This window comes from Solanum tuberosum, unplaced genomic scaffold, assembly GCF_000226075.1.
Source record: "Solanum tuberosum cultivar DM 1-3 516 R44 unplaced genomic scaffold, SolTub_3.0 scf00018, whole genome shotgun sequence".
Lineage (NCBI taxonomy): Eukaryota > Viridiplantae > Streptophyta > Magnoliopsida > Solanales > Solanaceae > Solanum > Solanum tuberosum.
In genome coordinates this window covers 1,163,533-1,170,788 of record NW_006238944.1, presented here as the reverse complement: position 1 = coordinate 1,170,788, position 7,256 = coordinate 1,163,533, and positions in this window count along the sequence as shown.

Genomic DNA, 7,256 nt, shown 5'->3' with positions numbered 1-7,256 from the left:
TTCATTGTGTCGAGTACCTTATTGTTGAGTTTCACTGAGTTGAGAAAATTATTACTTAGTTGAGTTTCTTATCCTTGAGTACTTCTGAGTTGAGTAAGTTTGAGTAGTTTTGAGTATCCTTGAGTATTCCTTGAGTTGAGTAAGTTTGAGAAGAGGTAAGTATGTTTCCTTTTTATCAAGTTTCAAGCTTATGTTTATGTTTTAGAATTCCTCTTACATGCTCGTACATTCCACGTACTGAGCCATTTGGCCTGCATCTTCTCATGATGCAGACACAGGTATTCAGGATCATCAACAGGAGATTCGTTGATACATTCGGGAGTTTGAGTTAGCTATAGTGAGCCTCCTTATTTCCGAAGGATTTCATTTACTTTTCAGTTTAGTCAGGATGTCGTGGGTCTTGTCCCGACTTCCATCTTTATCAGTTAGAGTCTTCATAGATAGTCAGTATAGTTGAGAAGTCTGTATTATTCATATATTTTATTAAATGTTTTAAAAGACTTAAGTTGCCTATTTTATGGCGAGTTCAACATATTATTTTTATTCTAAGTTGTTCATTTGAGTTAAAGTTTTGAAAAAGTTGAGTTTATTGAATTTTATTCAGTTTTAAGCTTTTGCATGCTTAAGTTAGACTTCCGCTTGTATTCAGCCAGGATGAGGGTTCACTTGGGGACCAACAATGGTTCAAGAGTGCCGGCCATGTCCAGGGTGTAGACTCAGGTCGTGACAAAAAATGTCATAAAACTAAAAATAAGTTTGTAAAAGACTACAAAATAATTTTTAGTATAGGTGTGTGTGTAAAACTTCTTAAATTGAACAACAGTAATTTACTACTCTATATAATTTAATGTAAAAATTAAGTCAAATGAGGTTTCTTAAATAGTGAACTATTTGAGAAAATGGAACAACAACTTACAACAAGAACTAGATTCATGAATTGAAGAACAATAGAAAATAACGAAATTAAGAAAAGTCCATTTTTCTATGATGTAAATGTTAAGCATAGAAAACTACAAACTTATAATTCTTGACTGCCCACACTAAAAACTACAATAGAAACATGACTAGAAGACCACATATGTCGACATATAGAGTTTCTGGAGAGGGGCGAAAGATCAATTCCTCTTGTCATTTTCATACTAATAGGTGGAAGCAGTAACTCAATGGAGTTATTCAAAGCCCATGAGAATATCTTCATTCATGACCACCTCTTCTTTACCATCACCTTTTTCCTCAAGGCCGTAACAATCATTTTATTTTCGCTCCCGATTTCAAGCGAAGGCATAGTTGCGATAATTGGAGAAACAACAGCTCTTGAGCACTTAACGCGCTTGGACGAAGAATATGATGCATTTAAGGTTGATGTTTTAGGCAAAATATTTATGCCTTTTGGAAGCTTGAATTCGGAACTATTATTGCAACTAGCAAGATTTCTACGGTTCGTGGGTGGATCATGGTTGTGTCCACCAGAATAGGACACCAAGAAAATGTTCTCATCCTTTGGGCTTTTCTTCTAATTTTTTTCTTTGCTTCACAAAGTTTTGATGTACTACACTTATAGTAATTCCTGTCATGTCATGTACACATAATAATAATCAGGTTTAGTCAAACATTACATGTGTATACACGATTAATAATTTTTACTACTTATTGTTATGAAAATTGAGACGGAAGGGAACATAACATTCTATTACATGAAAAAAATGGTGAAGAGAGCAAACCTCGGAAATGGTGAATCTTTGATATGCTTCTGACCGTACTTGCGCCATGTCCATATCATTTGTGAGTTCCTCTTGTAACAATTCATAGGTAATCCTCATCAACTGATTTTTCCTGATTTCAAATCAAAAGTACTAAAGTCAAAATTTTGAACATATGTTCATAAAATGTAACGAAATGATTGGTTACCTTGTTCTAGTTTGGATCAAAGGAGTCTTCATGGAAAAAGTAAAATTAGGATAAATGTTAGCCCCTATATCGAGTTGTTGTTGTAGATCTATCGATTCTTTTGGTATTGTAGTTGTTTGTGGCACACACGCTACTATTGTTGGTGATGGAGGAAAAGAGCTTTGTTGAATAAATTGAGTTGGTTGCATGGGATGTAAGTACAACTGCTGTTTACCATTTTGGTTCATGATTATGATCTGATCATCTGGTTTTTCGTGGTAAGCAGTTGGAAAATCTAAAGAGAAAATTTCAGATAAGCCATTAAAAATAGTCATGTCAGGAGCTAAAAGTTCGTCAAAAGAATTCAAAATATCATTTAGATAAGTCTTCAAGTCTAACTTAGTAGACACAACATTTTCATGTCTATTAATATTAAAACTTCTTACAATCGCACCTATATCCCAATCATCATCCGCCACTTTAGATCTATATATAATGATATCTAGTTAAATGCAAAAACAAAAATAGGCTTATAAGAGAAACTAATGATGTTTTTTGCTAAAGTGGAGAGGGAAAAGAGGATCCAAAGAGGGGCTTGACTTTTGGAGGAAGTAAATGAGCAAAAGAAACATTTAGTGGGTAGGACATTATAAATCAAAGGCTGGGATGAAGAAAAGTGAACCAATTTCGCAAATTATATAGAGAAACTTAAAGGGGTATCTACCTACCCCGGCACATCCACATTTACTTTGCAGTTAATGCACAATAAATATTTTTTTCTATTTTAGAGTGAGTGAGATTAGCGACAAAGTAGAAGTCAAAGATAATCCCATGTACCTTTTGTATAAGATCATACATATTATATCATATACAAAGAAACTAAGCAAAGTCTATGTCATGATCCGAATTCGGACTGTGATGAAGCTTACCATTACCCCTTAGTAGGCAAGTGGAAAAATATAAAATTATGAAAGATAAGAATATAACGATAAAGAAAAAGTGAAAACAGGAATAAGTATACAAAATAGAACCATAGTATAGAAAAATAAATATGATACACAATATACAAAAGAGGCCTAAAAGAGACCAAGAACGATAGAGTAACACAAGAACCAAATCACCGGACCTGGTGTCACCGGTATAGGAACAACTAAGTACAACAACAGTATATATGCATGCGAACTAAATAATCACAATGCAAAATATAAGTCAGTACAAAAGAGAGAAAGCAATAAGTCTCTAGATGCAGGAGCTCACCACGATCCGAGTCTGTCACTCACGAGAGATTTGATACTCAATGAGGCTGGCTCGTACTATGAATTGCGTCAGAAAAAGATGCTGAAAAGTAGTATGACTATCAAATCACGAGATACTCTGTAGGCATCATAAGCCGACCGAGCTCAGAAATATCAAATATATGAAGAGCAACATGATATTTCTAACATTACAATGGATAAGTTCTAAGAAATGAAATCCAATAATCGAGGGAAAATGAAATAACAACACAAGAAAGTCAATAGGGAAACACTAAAGCAAAAGACAGTCACAATACACACAACAAACCAAACATTAGGATGATACGATACAAGAGATGAATGTTGGGAAGTAGAAGCTCAGAAGATAACTCAAGTTGCCCAGAATGATACCTCAGACTTATCAACAATTGCAATGTGGTGGAATATAAGCTAGATGCTATAAAGACCCCCAAAATAACACATGGGACTTATCAACAACATACCATGTAGAAGAATGTAGCCTGGGTTTGAGTCAAAGGGCTATCTGGAATGATACCTCAAACTTATTAGCGTAGAAATAACCCAAAATGCATTAAAAATCATAAACCATGTATTTTACAATTTTAAGTCATAAAAACCATGAAAATGTTTTATATTTCATATAAACACATTTTTTCTTATTTTAAAACATGATCCGTCCATTCAGGCTTAACAAACGGGAAACACTTAGTGAAAATGTAACACCTCGCAAATTTCAAAGCTAAGGCATGAACTATTCTTCATTTGTGTGTAAGGTACTATCAGGTGATTATTAAATTGTACTTATGTTTTAAGGTCAATTATTTAGTGTGAGAATGGATTTGAATATGAATTAAGGTCACTAGAACCTCCTAGCACAAAGTTGAGTTGAAAGATTCCTTATCGATTAAGTTTTGACATAAGTTTCTACTTAGGTCAAGTTTAAATGATCATATCTCTCACCACAAAATCAATTAGATGACCCAATACCTATAAAATGGAAAATATATGGATCCTCTTTCCAAGACCACTAACTTTGCCTCATTTCGAGTAAAAAGTTACGATCATTTTACCAAAGACAGTCACATAAGAGTTTTGAGAGTCTATGAACTACGAAACCATTCTACGGGCCATAGATTGAATTACGACCCATACTGTCAAGTCGTAGGAAATTTTTAGAGCGTTAGAGCTCTACCATTACATTTTCTTTGACCAGATTAACTCGACAGAGTGAGCTTCCTGTGGTCTGATGAGTGTGAGAAGAGGTTTCAGAAGCTCAAGACCTTGTTGACTTCGGCTCCTATTTTGACCTTACCCAAGGAGGGTGTAGACTTCATTGTGTATTGTGATGCTTCTAGAGTAGATTAGGTGGTTTTCTGATGCAGAAGGGTAAGGGGATTGCCTATGCCTCTAGACAATTGAAGACCCATGAGAGGAACTACCCTAGCCATGATTTAGAGTCGGAAGGGTTAGTGTTTGTGCTTAATCTATGGCAACTTTATATTTATAGATCCGTAGGATATTGACCACAAAAACTAACTCTCTAAAATTTTCTTACAACCTGACAATATGGGTCGTAGTTCAATCTATGGTCGTAGAATGATTTCGTAATTCACGGACCAAAACTCTAATATGATATCCACTGGTAAAATAGTCATAAATTTTTACTCCGAGCTAGAAATGAGGCAAACTTGATGGAGTTGGAAATAAGACTCATTGGAATTCAATTTGATAAGTTATAGGTCCCCTAATTCATTTTGTGCTGAGAGATATAATTGTTTGAAGTTGACCTAAGTATATTCTTTTGTCAAAACTTAATTGGTTAGGAAGTCTTTAACTCAACTTTGTTCTAGGGGGTTCTAGTGACCTTAATTCATATTCAAATCCATTATCACAATAAAGAATTGACCTTAACACCTAAGGACAATTTAAGATTCACCTGATATACCCTTACACACAAATGAAGAATAGTTTGGGACTTAGCTTGGAAATTTGCGGGGTGATACAATACCTCCCTCTTGGTATCATTCGTCCTCGAATGATAGTTGAACTGAGCATGGAAAGGGTAGGGAAATGTTTAACAACCCTATTTAATGTAAAATACACTCATAAACTCGAAATACTGAAGGAGGGACTGAATTGAATGAGTACTTTAGGAAGAGTTAATACCTTAGACTAGAACTAAATCGGAGGAAAAAAGATGAGGGTATCTCTTCTTTATATCTTCTTCAGCCTCCCATGTAGCCTCCTCAACAAACTTATTTCTCGACAAGACTATGATTAATGCAATCTCTTTGGTTCTCAACTTGCTAACGATCAAGTATCTGAAAGGTAATCTCATCTTAAGATAAGTTATCCTTAATACCAATATTCTTTCTAGGCACACTAAGGGAAGGATCGCCCAAACACTTCTTTAGCATGGAATATGAAATACCAGGTGTATTGCTGCTAACTCTTGTGGTGGAAAAAACTCATAAGCTACACTACCAACCTTATTGGATATTCTATAAGGACCAATGTATCAATGATCGAGCTTTCCTTTCTTACCAAATCTCATAACACCCTTAATGGGTGAAACCTTCAAATATACTCAATCATCAACCTTAAACTTCATGTCTCTTCTTCTAAAAAATTTATAGGGTTTCTAATGACTTTGCGCTATCCTCAACCTCTCTTGAATTATCTTCACCTTTTCCATGGATTGATGAACTTAGTTTGGCTCTATCAAGTCAGCTTCACCAACCTCAAACCAGCCAATATGAGATCTATATTTTTGCCCATAAAGAGCCTCATAAGGAGCAATCTGAATACTGAAGTGATATTTGTTATTGTATGCAAACTCTATAGGAGGCAAGTTGTCATCATAATTTCCTTTAAAATCCAATGCACATGCTCTTAAGATATCCTCAAAGGTCCAATTAGTGCACTCTGCTTAACCATTTGTCTGAGGATGAAAAGTAGTACTAAGGCTTACATTCAAACCCAAACCTTTCTGAAATGACTTCCAAAACTGAGCAATGAATTGTGCACCCCTATCTGAAATGATAGATAATGGGACTCCATGCAGTTAGACTATGTCACAGATGTGTAAACCGACATAATCTTCTACTGAATTGGTATTTTTCACCAGTAAGAAATGGGTTGACTGAGTCATCCAATCTACAATCACCCAAATCGATCATGCTACCAGCGAGATCGCGGCAAGCCAAAATATATGTCGATATTAATCATTTCACACTTCCACTCCGTAAGAGCTATGTTTAGAGTTACACTACATGGTATATGATGTTCAACCTTGACTTGCTTGCAATTTGGGTAGTTAGCAACAAAAATTGCAATACACCTCTTCATATCATTCCACAAATAGACTTCTCTCAAGTTATGATACATCTTTGTGGAGCCCGGATGGATCAAATATCTAGAACTATGAGCTTATGTCATGATACTCTCTTGGAGCTCATCCACCTTTGGTACAAACAATCTAACTTGATATCTCAACATATCATCTCCCCCTAATTCAAATGTCATCACTTTCTTCTTATAGCATCACTTTAAAGATTTTCTTGACCTCATCAATGAAGTTCTGGGGGTCCTCACCAACTTGCAACCCTAAAAACTCAAGCGAATTCATCTTAACAAAATCTCAAACTCTAGCATCCACTAATCCACCACTTGTGTTAGTAGGAACTGGAGCTGCTGATTGTTCTGGTTGGCTACACTCTGAGCCAAAAGCTGGATCGCATTCTGAAATTCTACATTCATAACCTCAAGGCCTAGGACTGAAGGAACTGTGTTAACGTTGTGGGCATTAGCATTCCTTGCGTAAGCTCTATGAGGAGGAATGATCTAAACCACATAATGATGGATTAGAAATGAGAAATTGGATCGAACCTCAGGTACGATAAAAGTAGCAAAGAAAGTGAAGTTTTTCTTAAAACACTTCGTAGCCTCCCCCTCATAGATGTGGTCCACTTCACACCCATGAAAGAGACTCTATTTAGTGTGGCTTTCAGACATCCTACGACTCTTAAACCTAATGCTATGATACCAAGTTTGTCAAGCCCCGAGGCTACCCCTTGACGTAAAAACTGGACCTAGGATCACGAGTGACCCTAA